This window comes from Thalassophryne amazonica, chromosome 6, assembly GCF_902500255.1.
Source record: "Thalassophryne amazonica chromosome 6, fThaAma1.1, whole genome shotgun sequence".
NCBI lineage: Eukaryota > Metazoa > Chordata > Actinopteri > Batrachoidiformes > Batrachoididae > Thalassophryne > Thalassophryne amazonica.
In genome coordinates this window covers 100,044,373-100,065,019 of record NC_047108.1, presented here as the reverse complement: position 1 = coordinate 100,065,019, position 20,647 = coordinate 100,044,373, and the positions used below count along the sequence as shown (strand labels likewise).

General features: G+C 41.2%; 1 protein-coding gene and 1 long non-coding RNA gene across 9 annotated transcripts in view; one reads left to right on the top strand and one right to left on the bottom strand.

Annotated features, from left to right (window-relative positions):
• The window catches only part of camta1a (calmodulin binding transcription activator 1a), a 919,840-nt gene that overhangs the window by 435,564 nt on the left and 463,629 nt on the right, over nt 1–20,647 (bottom strand). The gene's annotated exons all lie outside the window — the stretch shown is intronic.
• LOC117512744 lies at nt 491–17,741 on the top strand. The gene is made up of 3 exons (XR_004561369.1): nt 491–590; nt 15,892–15,900; nt 17,729–17,741. It is a non-coding gene; the product is annotated as an uncharacterized LOC117512744 (long non-coding RNA).

The following is a 20,647-nucleotide window of genomic DNA, read 5'->3' as shown; positions in this document are numbered from 1 at the left end:
GATGTGTTGTGTGGCAATGTGGCTAGCTTTGTAGAAGCACGATGAAGGAGCTACTCTGTGTGTGTGTGTTCATTTTTGCCTGACAGAAGTCCATTTTCCAACCAGCAAAATGAGTTTCTTGTCAGCTGATGTCTGCAAAGTTTGTCAGAAAGTTTTGTGCATGTTTAAAACTTTGAGGGGAGTTTTTGCTGGCTAGATGTTTTTTGCTGTTTTGAGAATGAGAGAGTGGGACATAGAGCAACACACAGTATTTCTGAACTGAACGTGGAGAAAACTGACTTCACGTGTTGACAGTCTGGGACAGACTAGATGTACCGCTGTTTTTAATGAGAGGCTGACAGAAAAAACAGGTAGGAGCTTTTTGAAGCTTCCATATGAGCCATAAGAGTTTTCAGCATTAATATAAAAACTGTGCAAAATGTTTCAGTGACGTAAATTATTGTCTGTGTAGCAAATATTGAAAACTGTGTACTTACATCACTTTTTTTTTTTTTTTTTTTTTGCTGTACCAGACATCAGCTGACAAGGAACACATTTAATAAATGACAAAAGGATAGGAAAACACCAGACACAGACAGGTGATTTATTACGTCCAGATGACGATGATGTAATAACATCATTGTCATCAATATTTGATCAATATTTCACTTTATATAGGCTTTGAATGATTACATTAAAACAAACAAACAAACAAACTCCACCACAGCTTCTCACCAAATCTGCATCACAGATAGCTAGGGCATGATCCGGTTCCAAATTCTGGATCAGGATTTAAATTCGTACGCTTGTCAGATTTTGGGGATTATGTCAAAACTACTGAATGGATTTTCACCAAAGTTTGGCCTTGGAAGACTCCATTAAATTTTGGAGGTGATCTGGATCCATTAAATTTTGGAGGTGATCTGGTAGACTTTTAAGGATTACGTCAAAACTACTTCAAGGATACGACATCACGATGTAAAACCAAGACCAGGAAGACACTATTTTGTTTCACCTTGTGAATTAAATATCAGATTGCAACATCTTAATCACTTGGATCATTCTGGATCAGTATGCAACTATTGCACTGTATTGTAGAATCCGGATCATAACATCAGCTCATCTGACCATGTTAAAAATTTCAATTTCAGTCCAAAATATTGAGTATTCCAACATTTCAATCTTTACCGAAGCAAATCCCCATGTCCCCCCACCTACCCACCATGGATCTGCTCTTTTTCCATTTTACTACTCGCTGAAACATTATTCAAACTGTTGAAAATGTCTGTGTTCACTTCAGTGGTTCATTCTTGTTCAGACTTTCACAATAAAAATCTTTGCAGAGACACTGGCCCTGGTTTTACATTTAGCAAAATTAATTACCTGAGATATTGTTCATCTTTTCTACTTGTAGTAGTATCACAGACAGACCTGTCTCGGCAGTTTGAACTTTACTTTCATCAAAAAGTCGCCATTTTTGTTTACGAATCTCACGAAGAAAAGCTCTTCTATGACATTATTCACGTTTAGTTTGAACATATAGTTAGTTGGTTTGGTTGTATTCTCAGTGCTCCCACTGTACTCAGGCATTAACTTGGCACCAGAATGAGCGCTGGGATTACGTCCAGGAGGAACCAGTACCAAATCCAGAGTGGGTTTTGTGCTCAACCCTATAGCTATAAAGCACATCTCAGAATCTCATCCTATGAAATCCTCTCTAAAACAGTGATCGAGGAGTGTCGTCATGCCCTTGAAAAGAGACTCATAAAAAAGAGTGAAAAAGAAAAAGAAGCCATTCACTCTGCTCGTTCTCCTTTTCCTTGGTCCTATTTTAGTCACGAGGATAGACCAGTGAGGGTGAGAGGTTGAAATTGAGCTGTAAGTCTATCTGTGTGCTGGAGCGAATCAGAAAGTCTATCCCACCTTTCACCTGGGGAATCACAGCTCTTTCTGCGCCCTGTCTGGTCACTATACCAACCACAGCCAGGCATCATGGGATTAATTGGAGCCCAGGGCTCAATGGTGGCTCAGGAACAGATAGGGAGCGAGGTGGAGTAGGACGGACATCGGCTATAGTCAAGTGATGGCGGCCATGCAGATCAAATTGAATTTCAGGCATTGCTTGCGTTGCTGGGCTGATACACTAAACATATTGGGGACCGAGCCACCTCTGCAGTAACGCTTGGATTAGATTGCAGGATGAAGTTCACGGTATAGTGCATGTTTTCTTCTCTGATGTGTGTGTGTTTTGTGAGGATTGTACACAAACACTGACAGAGTCAGATAAGACAAGCTGTGCTAGAACGTTGACTATACAGAAACAGAAGGAATCCTACTGGAGCATCTCTTGTATGACCTTACGTACAAAACAACACACATACACCTTGTATAGTACTGTCTATGTTATGTATTTGCATAATGTTCTACTTAATGTTTACCATGTACAGTGCTGTGAAAAAGTGTTTGCCCCCTTGACCCTTTACATGTTAGATTTTTATTAGGACATCAAAAAACAAAACAAAAATTCAGACCTTGTATATTAGAATTTCCAAAATCATGCTCTTTAAACTCTCAGTGAAAGTAAATCTCTACAGTTTGATATAAATTAATTAAAAATCTAAAAGCCAAAATGATGGTGTGAATAAGTAAGTGCCCCCTTTAGTATAGCACATGTAAACCATCACTTTTATATACAGTTTTCTTCAGACAAGTCAGGGGATGGATACGTGAACATTCCCAAGACACTGACTATGTCTTGGACATTATTTAGGTGAATTAGGAAGAAATACAAACAGTATAGCACTCTGTGGTAAATTTGTGTGGAGTAGATGTTCTCAAAATCTGAGTGACTGTATAAGAAGGTGAAGAGTGAGGAAAGCCACCAAGACACCAGGACAACCCTGAAGAAGTTATAGACGTCTGTGGCTGTGATTGAAGAGATTGTGCAAAGTGCAGGTTTTGAGTGCTGCATCACCATTTAGACAGCTTCATGATGAAGTAGTATAGAGAAGGTTTCTATAAAAAAAGAAAGAGGAAAAAAAAAAAACACACTTGAAAGTTCAGCTACAATTTGCCAGAAGGCACATTGGAGATTCAAGCATAGATTTGTTTTGTTGAAAGAAAATTATTCTCTGTGCAACTCCACTATGAAGGCAGGAGTGGTGATACAAAATGCAAAACTTGCACTACAGAAGTCTATATTTCATCAGGGTTTTCCTGGTGTCTTGGTGGCTTTCCTCACTCTTCACCTTCTTATATAATCACTCAGATTTTGAGAACATCTACTCCACACAAATTTACCATAGAGTGCTATACTGTTTGTATTTCTTCATAATTCATGTAAATAATGTCCAAGACATAGTCAGTGTCTTGGAAATGTTCATGTATCCATCCCCTGACTTGTCTGAAGAAAACTGTATAAAAAAAGTGATGGTTTACATGTGTTCTACTAAAGGGGGCACTTACTTATTCACACCATCATTTTGGCTTTTAGATTTTTAATTCATTTATATCAAACTGTAGACATTTACTTTCACTGTGAGTTTAAAGAGAAGGATTTTGGAAATTCTAATATACAAGGTCTGAATTTTTGTTTCGTTTGTTGATGCCCTAATAAAAATCTAACATGTAAAGGGTCAAGGGAGCAAACACTTTTTCACAGCACTGTAAGTACTACGAAAGCAATACTAAATCGGAGTCAGACTCCCCGTATTTGCATACTTAATTGGCCAATAAAGCTGATTCTTATCCTGAAAATGAAATGAAAGTATGATAGCTGCAGATTAACAAATATAAATTAATTTGTCAATCAAAGTTTTGTTGGTTGATATCAGTTTGCAGATACAAAGCTCATCAAAGTTTTTTTGGGGGGAGTATTCTCATTTTGAAGTGGGGAAACTCTTCTTTCTTAAAACGTGTGAACAAAATCATTCTCTTGTGTTTCATAGTGGGAATGCACAGTACATAAGGGAAACCTTTGATTGTCTATGCAAAGCAACAAATTGTAAATGAGTGTATTTCTAGAAATTTCCCATCTAATACAGATGATCAAAGCACTTTACACTGATGCCTCACATAGACCCATGTGTGCAAGTGCAGACACATTAAAGACCTTACGCAAGGGACTTTCTTGATTCTCCTCTGATAGGAAGTTAAACCGAAGACCATCTGGTCAAAAATCTGCCTCTTTAACCTTTAGAAGATCACCTCCTCAACACATGCAACTTAAACAATGAGACAAACAAAAGACTTATGCATCTTTGTACCAATCAGAGGGAAGACTGTTATAACCAATCAGAGCAAACCAACTCCAATAATAAGTCAGCATACAACATTTTATTTTTAGATTTTAGATTTATTTTTGATTTATTCTAAGAGCATGCCACTTGAACTTCAAATTAAGTGCTGTTACATGCAGAAATGAGTGGTTCCTTGTACGTTGGAGGTACTTCATGTTAGCTTGGGTGTTCAAAACTCAAAATGGTTAGCAAGTACTTGCACAGTCAACTAGTAGCTAGCTAGAATTTATCAAGTTTACATGTACGATAACATGAATTAGCCCATTAGCTTCTGCTGGCTAACACAATGTTTGTGTTATAAATAAATAATGTGGCAATTAAATTCACTTTGCTTCTAAGTTGCAAGAAGCAATACCACCAGGTTTCATAGACCAGTGTGCCTTATGTTTTTTTAACTCTTCATAGTGCGTTTTTGAACAGATGCATCTCATACTCTGGTGCGACATCCTGTCCAATTAATATGGTAAGAGTACCACACACTCCAGGAAGGCCACTGCATTATATGATTTATAAAGGCCTACCCTTTCATAAATCTTAACCTTTGTCCAAGTGTCAGCTACATATCTGACTCACTGGGTTGGTACTATACCCTAGTAGGAGCTATGGACGTCTGTCTCCAGTTTTTCTCCATGAATTCCAATGACTAACTGATTACTAAACTGATCACTAACTATTCCATTCATCGATTATTCTGCATATTTGTTGAAAAAAATGGCCAAAGTCTCTGATTACAGCTTCATGAATTTGAATACTCCTGATTTCCTCACTAGTTTTTTAATCTAATAATAAACTGAATTATCTTTGGTTTATGGGGAAAACGAGACATTTGATGGCGTCTTCTTGGATTTTGGTAAACAGCGATTGGCTCGTCTCACCATTTTCAAACATTTATGAACAAAACAACCAATTAATTAATCAAAAAATAACTGACAGATTAGTCAATAAAGAAAATAATCAATTGCAGCAGCACCTCCTTTCGATGCAAAATTCTGCTGTGGTGTGCACTGTGAGAATGAAGGCGATGCATTTAAAATGTTCTCCTGTGACAATTTGAACGCAGCATTACACATGTTGAAAGGCTAAAGACATGACACATTTGCGTGTAATGAGTGCATTGATATTTGCACACCAAATGTGTAAAAGTAGATCTGCTGCCACTGTTACTTTACTGAGAGGTCAAATCAATATGGAAATGATAGCGATGGTATTTTACACCAAATTCCTATGACCATATTGCGTACAGCCGTATTTTGAGATATTCCGATAAACTGCAGTTTTTGAAATATTATGAACTTTATGATGGATTGCTGCAGGAATAGTCTGAAATGTTTTTATGCACATTTGAAAACATCTTTCTGCCTATAAAACCAAGCCGATCTGTCAGCCATAAAGCTCCGCTGACACATGACAAATCAGAACTCTATTATTAACAACAGATTTTATTAGGCTGTAGACTCCCCTGACCCTTAAATGGAATAAGTGGGGTTAGAGGATGGATGGATCTAGTAAAAAGCAGATCTTTGTAAATACCTATACCACTCAGACTAATGCACGCTATCCATCTTGGACTGACCAAAAAGGATGACGGTGTTTCATGTTCACATTTGTTTATGAAAAAAATACACCACCATTATAGCAGGAATGACAAGTACTGTGATTCATTTCCTTGTATTTTTACTTGGCATTTTCTTAACGTTTTTTCTTGACATTTTCTTAGCATATTCATGGCATTTATGCTTACTTTTGATAGACTTTGTCAGATGCTTCTTTGCATATTGTTGTGCTCTGTATGGTGCGCAATCAGGAGCTGTTCAACTGAGTGATCAAACGTGACCTTGATTTCAACCTTCAAGATGAGCCAAGATCAAATGCAACAGAAGATTTTAAAAGCACATATATGATTTCTCACTCATGTGAAATAATAATTATGAGTCTATGCAGCACAGCTGAGTCACCATACAGCCCTACATGATCATAGTTTGTGTGACCTTGATTTCAAGCTTCAAGGTCACTCATTACCTCACTGCCCAAGGTATATTTTGAAAGTAACTATGGGTCCACAACATACAATTCAGCCGTTGTAAATCTTTGAAAAATTTCCTCCTATTTATCTGCAGTGGGCCAAAATTTTGATCTTGCACTCTGACCTTGACCTCTGAAACATTCCAGCTCCATTAGTTTGTTGCCCTAGGGGTCTAATTTGCATGGTTGAAAATTCTGACTCACTAAGAACTCTAGGAGTAGCAGCAATTAGAAATAAAGGACAACAGAGAATCAGTAGAACCATAAGGTCCGATGATCAAAGCTGGAAAACCTGATTTGTTCCGAAATTTAACCAGTAGTTTATTGCTGTTTTCTGTCAAGCTTCAAACTTTAAATTGCTTAGTGATGAAAATAAACAATAGTTGCAACACCAGGTTCTCACCAGACTAGACTGGGGAGGAAAATGCAAAAGTCTGATGGAAGTTGTACTGAGAGGATGAACGATGGTGAGAAGGTGTGGGTAGTATGTGATGTTATGGGTGAGAGTGTTAGCCAAGTGGTCCCGAAGTCTTCAATTTCCTCTCACACTACTTCTCTGTGTTAGTTTGTATAGGATGACCTTTGACCTCGGCCCCTGGCACATGTCTGAGATCACTCTGCACGCCCACTGATGCATCAGCTCGGGTCAGGACCTTACACACTCGCATGCAGCGTGACTGCAGGAAGGAAGCAGAAGATAAGTCAACTTTGATTGTCCTTATACACGCCAACACGAGTAGGCTTTGCCCAGACAATGAAGATGATAGACTGCGTGTGTACCCTTGCTATGTTTATCTATTCACATCCAGCTACAGACTCACATAACCATCTACATGTGCATGTACGCACAGGCACACACATCTGATTACACTCATAAAGTAGTCAGCAAGGCACACCTCTAATAACGGCTACCTCTGCTTTCTCATTTTCCAAGTTCAGTGGCCCATGCAGCTCCCACACACTAAATCACATCAACACTCTCCTCCATAAATGACCCGCACAAATATTCTTTCTTTTCATCCTTTCTTTTATTTCTGTATATAAAAACATACTCGGATACACTGCAAATGCATGCATGCATAAACCGACATCCTCAGGTACAACTCGCATACTAACAGTCCCGGCATAATAAATCCCACACTGCTTCAGGTGGACCAAACACAGACACAATGAGCTTCAAGAGTCAGGTGAGGTGAAACCCTTTCCACACGCATGTGTTTATCCTCAGTCTGGCTGGGAGTATGACTTTTACACACTCTCTACAGCAGCAGTTCCAAACTACAGCGGCACGAAGGCCTGTCACACTGGCCGAGCTGATTGACTATTTCCCCCATATTTGACACACCAGTGAGCCTCCTCATCAGTCACCTCTGCAAGGAGGCAGTGAGGACTGTGGACGGGGAGGTGCAAACGGCACGTTGGCTGTGTGCCCCGTATACGGCCTGGCAAAAGGAAACGCACTCTCAGATGAAATCTATGTTTTATGCATCAACATGAAACACGGGGTTAGCGTACACAATTTTCCAATCAGACACTCGGATTCCTGCTCTGGATTTGCTCAGAACCGCTGAGAGGTGAGTGCGTGGGTGTGTGATGCATTACTGTCGCTCTGAGACCATGGTGATGTATAATACGTGTTATACACAAGTACAACCACGATCGAAGTACAGTGTTACCTGGAAAGTATTCACAGCTTTTCACTTTTTCCACATTTTGTTATGTTATAGCCTTAATTCCAAAATGGATTAAATGAATATTTTTTTTCCTCAAAATTCTACACACAATACCCCATAATGACAATGTGGAAAAATGTTTGTTTGCTGTTGTTTTTAGATTTTTGTAATTTATTAAAAATAAAATAAACTAAGAAATCATGTGATCTTTGAGATGTTTCTACAGCTTAATTGGATTCCACCTGGAGTAAATTCAGTTGACTGGACATGATTTGGAAGGGTACACACCTGTCTATATTAGGGATGGGTATTGATAAGATTTTATCAATATTGATGCCATTATCGTTTCTGCTTATCGATCGGATTCCTTATCGATTCCCTTATCGATACCTCGTGAATTTTGTACTAAATGTCGGCTTTACAGGTTTCCTATGTATTTCATTGAGTCTTAAACCAAATAAATATGAAATTGGTCACTGTATCCTTGATCTCTGGACATAAATAAAATCAACAAAACGGTGTTTCGCTTTGAAGTTATTAATTCTGACTGGATTCTATCATTCTAACTTGACTCGGCAGAGAGCTGCGCAGCATTTGGAGCTGTGTGAACAGAACGGAGGATGATTCTCATTTCTTTCTTGCAACAAGACAGTGACTTTAATCCGCACAAAGGTGACTCACGATTGACATATTCAGGGATAAAGTGGTGAGAAACAAAAAAAGCTGAAACCCAAAATTACCCCCAACACCACCTTTACGAAAATGTTTGAATTCTAGAAGCTCTAAAATGAAATCTGGGACTATTCCAGACAATAAACTGCAGTGAGTGGAGCATCCATTTAGGTGAGAATGTTATGTGTCGGACGCAGCTCGGAGAACCGACCAGCGTTTGAAGGACCCAGTATGAAATAAGCAGAGCACGGTACAAAGGCTAACTGAATTTAATACATAACAGTGATCATAATAATAATAAAAGGTGCGGTCTGGCGTGGTGCGCTCCCAGCAGCGCTAACGGTCCGGAGCCAGAAGCTGTTTCGGACCCAAGGACCCCGCCGACACCCCCCAGGTGGCCGCAACAACCGAGTCTGTGAAAGAAGGAACCATTATGTGAGTCCACACTCTACACACAGAACACTTAAAGGTGTACAAACAGCAAACACTTCCTGGCTTGATTACTGATCAGCTTCCAACCTGCAGGCATGGAACATCCCGTTCACAAATCACCACCGCAGTGGAAGCTGATACATGACTAACATACAGCTCAATACAATAAGGTGTGAGGGACACCACATTTACTGACTGTATAACTGTTAGTCACAAAATCCAACGTACCTCAGGAAGTGTGCTGACGAGCGTGAGACCTCACCCTCTCCTCTTTCACAGACCGTGCATCAAACCTGGACATTCTCAGCGTCCGCTGCTGATGAGATGGCTCCCAAGACGACGATCTCACCCGTCTGGTCACAAGGTCGAGTCTCTGGCAAATGCACACTGGGCACCTCAGTCTTAAATGCCAACATACTCCAATCCCTCCAGATGCACCTCAGCTGTGAGTCCTGACGAGTCGCAGGTGATCAGGGTGAAGTCCTAACAGCCTCAGCAACACAGCCACTCAGTCCCAAATGCATGCCACCTGGGAGGAAACACAAAAGGCAAACAAACCGGCAGCCAGGCCCCCCCAGCCATACAACAGAGAAAAAAAAAAGAACTTTCCTTATTCAAATTTATTCCAGTAGTATTCTGCTCTTACTAGGATGCAGCAGTTTTCTAGTTTGGCAGATAGTTCTGGAGGAAATCACTGAAGAAATTAACACACTGAAAATATGGTTTGACCGAAACAAACTGTCATTAAACTTAAATAAGACAGGGATGAAATGGAGGTGTAAGAGTCACTAGGTGTTCACAGGAAACACTTATTTACAACCCCTGGCAAAAATTATGGAATCACCGGCCTCGGAGGATGTTCATTCAGTTGTTTAATTTTGTGGAAAAAAAGCAGATCACAGACATGACACAAAGCTAAAGTCATTTCAAATGGCAACTTTCTGGCTTTAAGAAACACTATAAGAAATCAAGAAAAAAGATTGTGACAGTCAGCAACGGTTACTTTTTAGACCAAGCAGAGGAAAAAAATATGGAATCACTCAATTCTGAGGACTGAATTATGGAATCACCCTGTAAATTTCCATCCCCCAAACTAAAATCTGCATCAAATCAGATCTGCTCGTTGACATTGACCCTATGCCATGACATTGATCCTATGTGTCTTTTTGCAAGGAACATTTTCACAGTTTTTGCTCTATGGCAAGATGCATTATCATCTTGAAAAATGATTTCATCATCCCCAAACATCCTTTCAATTGTCCAAAATATCAACGTAAACTTGTGCATTTATTGATGATGTAATGACAGCCATCTCCCCAGTGCTTTTACCTGACATGCAGCCCCATATCATCAATGACTGTGGAAATTTAGATGTTCTCTTCAGGCAATCATCTTTATAAATCTCATTGGAACGGCACCAAACAAAAGTTCCAGCATCATCACCTTGCCCAATGCAGATTTGAGATTCATCACTGAATATCACTTTCATCCAGTCATCCACAGTCCACGATTGCTTTTCCTTAGCCCATTGTAACCTTGTTTATTCTGTTTAGGTGTTAATGATGGCTTTCGTTTAGCTTTTCTGTATGTAAATCCCATTTCCTTTAGGCGGTTTCTTACAGTTCAGTCATAGACGTTGACTCCAGTTTCCTCCCATTCGTTCCTCATTTGTTTTGTTGTGCATTTTTGGATTTTTGAGACATATTGCTTTAAGTTTTCTGTCTTGACGCTTTGATGTCTTCCTTGGTCTACCAGTATGTTTGCCTTTAACAACCTTCCCATGTTTTTTGTATTTGGTCCAGAGTTTAGACACAGCTGACTGTGAACAACCAACATCTTTTGCAACACTGCGTGATGATTTACTCTCTTTTAAGAGTTTGATAATCCTCTCCTTTGTTTCAACTGACATCTCTCGTGTTGGAGCCATGATTCATGTCAGTCCACTTGGTGCAACAGCTCTCCAAGGCGTGATCACTCCTTTTTAGATGCAGACTAATGAGCAGATCTGATATGATGCAGGTGTTAGTTTTGGGAATGAAAATTTACAGGGTGATTCCATAATTTTTTCTTCAGAATTGAGTGATTCCATATTTTTTTTCCTCTGCTTGGTCTAAAAAAGTAACCGTTACTGACTGCCACAATCTTTTTTTCTTGATTTCTTATAGTGTTTCTTAAAGCAAGAAAGTTGCCATTTGAAATGACTTTAGTTTTGTGTCATGTGTGTGATCTGCTTTTTTCTACAAAATTAAACAACTGAATGAACATCCTCCGAGACTGGTGATTCCATACTTTTTGCCAGGGGTTGTATTGCTGTATGTATGTATGTATTTATTTATTTATGTATGTTCATTGTTAGTTGGTTTTATATTTTCTGTTGTGTTTCTTTTCATGTTCTTTTTGTCTCTTTCTCAAAAATTGTATAGAATAACTAATCATTAGATTATTAATATATAAACAAAAATAAATTTAAAAACTATTACAATTTGTAATACATTTGACTCTTTTACGACAACAAATGCTTATTATACAGTAACAAATGCACCCGAACGTGATGACAGCTGTAACTGCTTAATGCTAACTTTAACATTGAAAATGCCATAGACATGCTAACGCGTTAGCATCTATCCCATTTTTATCTTATAAAATACATCTAGCAACTGTTTCAGAACACCATAACAAGTCAGTTTAACATAAAAAAGGTAAATAATACTCACAGACATACTGTATGCTCTTTAGGGTTTTAGCGGGGGAAAATTAAGATAAAGCGAAATAAAAAAATGAATAAACAAAGCAATAGATCGAAGCACTGCTTCAATCTGCGAACCACTGCTTCGATTGGTTCAAGGTTCAAAGCAAAGCCGTGCTGCAGAAAAGTTGATTACAGACCTGCTGCAGGGTCTGTAGAGAAAGTATCATTTTCCTGACAAACACCCCCAAAAACAACAGCCACTCTAAAGGACAGATAACGGAATCATTAAGCAAAACGTTTATTGATGTCGGTGGATCAAATCATTTCTTAACAATACCCGAAAGGAACCGGTTCTCAATACCCATCCCTAGTCTATATATAAGGTCCCAGTGTTGACAGTGCATGTCAGAGTACAAACCAAGCACAAAGTCAAAGGAACTGTCAACAGAGGGTTTTCATGTGACGTATCGGTCACGTCATTTTGTGTCCCGCGGCCATTCTGGATTACGACGCGGTGGCCACTGTGATACACTACGTGCATTTGGCAAACAATTGCAGAAGCTTCAACGTCGGTGTGAAGAAGCCTCACGGCACTGTGGCGCTGAGAGAGATCCGCCGCTACCAGAAATCCACTGCTCCCAGAATTTTATTTTATTTTATTCAGCAATAAAATTATATAAGAATACATAAAAATACTGCCGAGGATAACACAAGAACGCTTCCAATACGGATGCTTATTTACATTGTGGTCCTCGAGCACCGAGCTGCTGATCTGCAAGCTGCCCTTCTAGTGCTTGGTGAGAGAAATCGCTCAGGACTTCAAGACGACCTCCGCTTTCAGAGCTCCGCTGTGATGCTCTGCAGGAGGCCGGCGAGGCTGACCTGGTCGGCAGCTTCCTAGTTCACAATATCGCAGTGTGACACTGTCAGCCAGTTCGTTACATCACCACTAAATTCATTATCTGGTATAAGATATGGATCCACTGAACCAACTGCTACACATCTATCATGATCAATCAATCAATCAACTTTTTTCTTGTATAGCGCCAAATCACAACAAACAGTTGCCCCAAGGCGCTCCACATTGCAAGGCAAGGCCATACAATAATTATGAAACACAGTCTACGTCTAAAGCAACATAACCAAGGGATGGTCCAGGGTCACCCGATCCAGCCCTAACTATAAGCCTTAGCGAAAAGGAAAGTTTTAAGCCTAATCTTAAAAGTAGAGAGGGTATCTGTCTCCCTGATCTGAATTGGGAGCTGGTTCCACAGGAGAGGAGCCTGAAAGCTGAAGGCTCTGCCTCCCATTCTACTCTTACAAACCCTAGGAACTACAAGTAAGCCCGCAGTCTGAGAGCGAAGCGCTCTAATGGGGTAATATGGTACTACGAGGTCCCTAAGATAAGATGGGACCTGATTATTCAAAACCTTATAAGTAAGAAGAAGAATTTTAAATTCTATTCTAGCATTAACGGGAAACCAATGAAGGGAGGCCAACACGGGTGAGATATGCTCTCTCCTGCTAGTCCCCGTCAGTACTCTAGCTGCAGCATTCTGAACCAACTGAAGGCTTTTTAGGGAACTTTTAGGACAACCTGATAATAATGAATTACAATAGTCCAGCCTAGAGGAAACAAATGCATGAATTAGTTTTTCAGCATCACTCTGAGACAAGACCTTTCTGATTTTAGAGATATTGCGTAAATGCAAAAAGGCAGTCCTACATATTTGTTTAATATGCGCTTTGAATGACATATCCTGATCAAAAATAACTCCAAGATTTCTCACAGTATTACTAGAGATCAGGGAAATGCCATCCAGAGTAACGATCTGGTTAGACACCATGCTTCTAAGATTTGTGGGGCCAAGTACAATAACTTCAGTTTTATCTGAGTTTAAAAGCAGGAAATTAGAGGTCATCCATGTCTTTATGTCTGTAAGACAATCCTGCAGTTTAGCTAATTGGTGCGTATCCTCTGGCTTCATGGATAGATAAAGCTGGGTATCATCTGCGTAACAATGAAAATTTAAGCAATACCGTCTAATAATACTGCCCAAGGGAAGCATGTATAAAGTGAATAAAATTGGTCCTAGCACAGAACCTTGTGGAACTCCATAATTAACTTTAGTCTGTGAAGAAGATTCCCCATTTACATGAACAAACTGTAATCTATTAGACAAATATGATTCAAACCACCGCAGCGCAATGCCTTTAATACCTATGACATGCTCTAATCTCTGTAATAAAATTTTATGGTCAACAGTATCAAAAGCAGCACTGAGGTCCAACAGAACAAGCACAGAGATAAGTCCACTGTCCGAAGCCATAAGAAGATCATTTGTAACCTTCACTAATGCTGTTTCTGTACTATGATGAATTCTAAAACCTGACTGAAACTCTTCAAATAGACCATTCCTCTGCAGGTGATCAGTTAGCTGTTTTACAACTACCCTCTCAAGAATCTTTGAGAGAAAAGGAAGGTTGGAGATTGGCCTATAATTAGCTAAGATAGCTGGGTCAAGTGATGGCTTTTTAAGTAATGGTTTAATTACTGCCACCTTAAAGGCCTGTGGTACATAACCAACTAACAAAGATAGATTGATCATATTTAAGATCGAAGCATTAAATAATGGTAGGACTTCCTTGAGCAGCCTGGCAGGAATGGGGTCTAATAAGCATGTTGATGGTTTGGATGAAGTAACTAATGAAAATAACTCAGACAGAACAATCGGAGAGAAAGAGTCTAACCAAATACCGGCATCACTGAAAGCAGCCAAAGATAACGATACATCTTTGGGATGGTTATGAGTAATTTTTTCTCTAATAGTCAAAATTTTGTTAGCAAAGAAAGTCATGAAGTCATTACTAGTTAAAGTTAATGGAATACTCAGCTCAATAGAGCTCTGACTCTTTGTCAGCCTGGCTACAGTGCTGAAAAGAAACCTGGGGTTGTTCTTATTTTCTTCAATTAGTGATGAGTAGAAAAATGTCCTAGCTTCACGAAGGGCTTTCTTATAGAGCAACAAACTCTTTTTCCAGGCTAAGTGAAGATCTTCTAAATTAGTGAGACGCCATTTCCTCTCCAACTTACGGGTTATCTGCTTTAAGCTACGAGTTTGTGAGTTATACCACGGAGTCAGACACTTCTGATTTAAAGCTCTCTTTTTCAGAGGAGCTACAGCATCCAAAGTTGTCTTCAATGAGGATGTAAAACTATTGACAAGATACTCTAACTCCCTTACAGAGTTTAGGTAGCTACTCTGCTCTGTGTTGGTATATGACATTAGAGAACATAAAGAAGGAATCATATCCTTAAACCTAGTTACAGCGCTTTCTGAAAGACTTCTAGTGTAATGAAACTTATTCCCCACTGCAGGGTAGTCCATCAGGGTAAATGTAAATGTTATTAAAAAATGATCAGACAAAAGGGAGTTTTCAGGGAATACTGTTAAGTCTTCTATTTCCATACCATAAGTCAGAACAAGATCTAAAATATGATTAAAGTGGTGGGTGGACTCATTTACTTTTTGAGCAAAGCCGATAGAGTCTAATAATAGATTAAATGCAGTGTTGAGGCTGTCATTCTCAGCATCTGTGTGGATGTTAAAATCGCCCACTATAATTATCTTATCTGAGCTAAGCACTAAGTCAGACAAAAGGTCTGAAAATTCACAGAGAAACTCACAGTAACGACCAGGTGGACGATAGATAATAACAAATAAAACTGGTTTTTGGGACTTCCAATTTGGATGGACAAGACTAAGAGACAAGCTTTCAAATGAATTAAAGCTCTGTCTAGGTTTTTGATTAATTAATAAGCTGGAATGGAAGATTGCTGCTAATCCTCCGCCCCGGCCCGTGCTACGAGCATTCTGACAGTTAGTGTGACTCGGGGGTGTTGACTCATTTAAACTAACATATTCATCCTGCTGTAACCAAGTTTCTGTTAGGCAGAATAAATCAATACGTTGATCAATTATTATATCATTTACCAACAGGGACTTAGAAGAAAGAGACCTAATGTTTAATAGACCACATTTAACTGTTTTAGTCTGTGGTGCAATTGAAGGTGCTATATTATTTTTTCTTTTTGAATTTTTATGCTTAAATAGATTTTTGCTAGTTATTGGTGGTCTGGGAGCAGGCACCGTCTCTACGGGGATGGGGTAATAGGGGGATGGCAGGGGGAGAGAAGCTGCAGAGAGGTGTATAAGACCACAGCTCTGCCTCCTGGTCCCAACGCTAGACAGTCACAGTTTGGAGGATCCCAAAAAATTGGCCAGATTTCTAGAAATGAGAGCTGCTCCCTCTAAAGTGGGATGGATGCCGTCTCTCCTAACAAGACCAGGTTTTCCCCAGAAGCTTTGCCAATTATTAATGAAGCCCACCTCATTTTTTGGACACCACTCAGACAGCCAGCAATTCAAGGAGAACATGCGGCTAAACATGTCACTCCCGGTCTGATTGGGGAGGGGCCCAGAGAAAACAACAGAGTCCGACATTGTTTTTGCAAAGTTACACACCGATTCAATGTTAATTTTAGTGACCTCCGATTGGCGTAACCGAGTGTCATTACTGCCGACGTGAATTACAATCTTACCAAATTTACGCTTAGCCTTAGCCAGCAATTTCAAATGTCCTTCGATGTCGCCTGCTCTGGCCCCCGGAAGACAATTGACAATGGTTGCTGGTGTCGCTAACTTCACATTTCTCAAAACAGAGTCGCCAATAACCAGAGTTTGATGCTCGGCGAGTGTATCGTCGAGTGGGGAAAAACGGTTAGAGATGTGAACGGGTTGACGGTGTACACGGGGCTTCTGTTTAGGGCTACGCTTCCTCCTCACAGTCACCCAGTCAGCCTGCCTTCCCGACTGCACGGGGTCTGCCAGGGGGGAACTAACGGCGGCTAAGCTACCTTGGTCCGCACCGACTACAGGGGCCTGGCTAGCTGTAGAACCCTCCACGGTGCGGAGCCGAGCCTCCAATTCGCCCAGCCTGGCCTCCAAAGCTACGAATAAGCTGCACTTATTACATGTACCGTTACTGCTAAAAGAGGCCGAGGAATAACTAAACATTTCACACCCAGAGCAGAAAAGTACGGGAGAGACAGGAGAAGCCGCCATGCTAAAACGGCTAAGAGCTAGTAGCTATGCTAAGCTAGCGGATTCCCAAACAGGGAATCCGACACTAGACAGGCTGTGGAGCAGCACAGGTAACGCACGACAACAGTGCTAAAATAAAATAAAAATCCACTAGACAGGCTGTGGAGCAGCACAGGTAACGCACAACAACAGTGCTAAAAAATAAAATAAAATAAAAATAAAATAAAATGATAAATAGCTTTATCTCGAGGATTTGAAGCATCGTAATAACCGTACATTCCCTCCATTTTTCTATCACGCGCCAGCCTCCTTGTAATCCAGAATGGAGACGGCACCTGTCCTGCAGCAAATCGGTCACGTGATTGAAAACCCTCTATAGGCCTCCGAGACAGGATTGTATTGAGACACAAATCTGGGGAAGGGTACAGAAACATTTGTACTGCTTTGAAGGTCCTAATGAGCACAGTGGCCTCCATCATCTGTAAATGGAAGAAGTTTGGATCCACCAGGACTCTTCCTAGAGCTGTCCGCCTGTCTAAACTGAGCAATCAGGGGAGAAGGACCTTAGTCAGGGAGGTGCGCAAGAACCCAATGGTCACTCTGTCAGAGCGCCAGCATTCCTCTGTGGAGAGAGGAGAAGCTTTCAGAAGGACAGCCATCTCTGCAGCAATCCACCAATCAGGCCTGTATGGTAGAGTGGCTAAATGGAACTTACTCCTTAGTAAAAGGCACATTGCAGCCCACCTGGAGTTTGCCAAAAGGCACCTGAAGGACACTTAGACCATGAGAAACAAAATTCTCTGGTCTGATGAGACAAAGACTGAACTCTTTGGCGTGAATGCCAGGCATCATGTTTAGAGGAAACCAGACACCATTCCTATAGTGAAGCATGGTGGTGGCAGCATCATGGTATGGGGATGTTTTTAAGTAGCAGGAACTGGGAGACTAGTCAGGATTGAGGGCAAAATGAATGCAACAATGTACAGAGACATCCTGGCTGAAAACTTGCTCCACAGCGCTCTTGACCTCTGAGTGGGGCGACAGTTCATCTTTCAGCAGGACAATGTCCCTAAGCACATAGTCAAGATATCAAAGGAATGACTTCAGGACAACTCTGTGAATGTCCTTGAGTGGCCCAGCCAGAGCACAGACCCGAATCTGACTGAACATCTGTGGAGAGATCTGAAAATGGATGTGCACTGACGCTCCCCATACAACCTGATGGAGCTTGAGAGGTGTTGCATATTGAAGAAGTCTTGAGGCTGTAACTGCTGCTAAAGGTGCATCAACAAAGTAATGACCAAAGGCTGTGAATACTAAACATGTAATTTCTTAGTTTTTTTTTATTTTTAATAAATTTGAAAAAAAAACTTTTAATGTTGTCATTATGGGGTTCTGTGAGTAGAATTTTGAGGGAAAAAAATGAATGTACTCCATTTTGGAATTAGGCTGTAACATAACAAAATGTAGAAAGTGCTATGAATACTTTCCAGATGCACCGTATGGCCATAAGCATTTCTAGTTTCACAAAAACACAGAGCACTGCGGAGACAAACAAATACTCTTCATATGAAGAACATTACAGAAGTGGTGAGTCAGTGTTCTCTGAAAACTCTCAAACATCCAGAAAATTGTCTTAAATGCCTCATTACCCCATTTCTAGTCAAAGCCTGCTGTAACAGTGCAACCAGTTTTTGGATGCTAGGAATTCCTGAGTTGTGTCTTCAAACAAACAGAGGCGATCAGAAATACCCTCTCTGTGAAGGTGAGCGGAGCCCTGGGGTTTGGTGTTCATCTCTCCAGCAGAGTTCAGAGACAAGCAGAGTCTGTGAAGATGCACTAAAAATGCTCTGGTGCCTTGTGGCAGCATAACACCTGACAGAGCCACTTTATGTTGGTTTTCCTTTAATTTGTCGACCATCAGCATTTATGTACATTTCTAAATGCTTTTCCCCTGCGAGTTCACACTCGAGACATCTCAGGAAAATGGGCCAGCCTTGATAAAACACCAGGCCTGACCGAGATAGCTGATTTTTTTTTTCACTGTTTAGTGGACCTCCTACAACCAGCACACAGAAAAACATATTGTGCAACTGCTGCTAAAACACTAACCTTACTTTAAAACCACTACTTTAAAAATGTCAGTCAATTACATTTATTTTTTAAATCGGTTCTTTAATTTGGGATTTTGTGTGCATTTCTGTTGTGTATTTTTATTATTGATTTCTTTTATTTAATGTGTTAAGTCCTGTGAAAGCCCAATATAAATAGTTATTATTATTAACAAGCATGATTGTCAGTATATAAGTCACATGGGAGTATAAGTTGCAAGCCCCCCAAACTAGCAAAAAAAACAACAACAAAAAAAACAGCTTATACTCCCGTAAACACAGTAAATATGACAACTGTTAAGGGTTTTAAAATTTTCTAAGCTCTTTAAAAGTACATAAAGAGTTTGAACATGGAAAAATTTGCAAAACATATTCAACGATGTATCATTTGACCAGTGGTGGTGGCCAAGTGGTTAGTACTGTTGGGAAAGTGTAGTGACACGGACCCACAACAGGGGGCGTAAATGAACGGACAATAGAGGGAGTTAAATTAGAACACTTTACTGTTGTGAATGCCACAACCACACACAGCAGATTACAGAATGAATACAAGTCAATTAATGAAGGTGCTGTGTGGGCAGGCTCGACGATAGGAGACGCCCGTCTGGAGATGAACCGGAACCACACGATTTCCACCGCCACTGAACCCGAAGGATACTGGAGCCGCCAAGTCCCGAAGTCCCCAGGTGGCCACCGTCTCAGCATGTCGGATCTGGTACTGCTGGCGGAGAACAAAGACAGTCAAGTGTGGGTGTGTGTACACCTCATAACAATAATGGTGGGAAGGACGAAACAGTCGCGACCCACGCCGGTCCTCTGGTTGACAGCTGCAACACAATAGCTCTTGAAACACTGACTGCTGGCAGAGAATATTACTTCTCACAGAAGTCGATATCTCGGCGATGTGGTGGAGGTGTCATCCTGCTTTTATCCCGGGTGAGATGCAGATGATCGGTGACAGCTGTCACCTTGGCTGTTCCTGTAGGCGGCAGCGCCCTCTTGTGCCTGAAGCCCGCACTTCAGGCAGGGCGCCCTCTGGTGGTGGGCCAGCAGTACCTCCTCTTCTGGCGGCCCACACTATAGGACCCCCCCCTCAACGGGCGCCTCCTGGTGCCCGACCAGGCTTGTCCGGGTGGCGTCGGTAAAAATCGACCAGGAGGGCCGGGTCCAGGATGAAGCTCCTCTTCACCCAGGAGCGTTCTTAGGGTCCATACCCTTCCCAGTCCACCAAATATTGAAAGCCCCGGCCCATTCGACGGACATCCAAAAGCCGGCGTACTGTCCAAGCCGGCTCCCCGTCGATGATACGGGCAGGAGGCGGCGCCGGACTGGGTGCACAGGGGGGTGAAGTGTGATGTGGTTTCAACCTGGAGACGTGAAAAACTGGATGGATCTGCAGTGAGGCCGGGAGTTGGAGCCTCACTGCGGAGGGACTGAGGACTTTGAGGATGCGGAACGGCCCTATGTAGCGGTCTTTCAACTTCGGGGAAGCCACTTGGAGAGGTATGTCCTTGGTAGATAGCCATACCTCCTGCCCGGGCTGGTATGCGGGGGCCGGGGACCGTCGACGGTCTGCATGGGCTTTTGCCCTCATCCGGGCCCTCAACAAGGCCGAACGGGCGGTGCGCCACACCCAACGGCATCTCCGCAGGTGGGCCTGGACCGA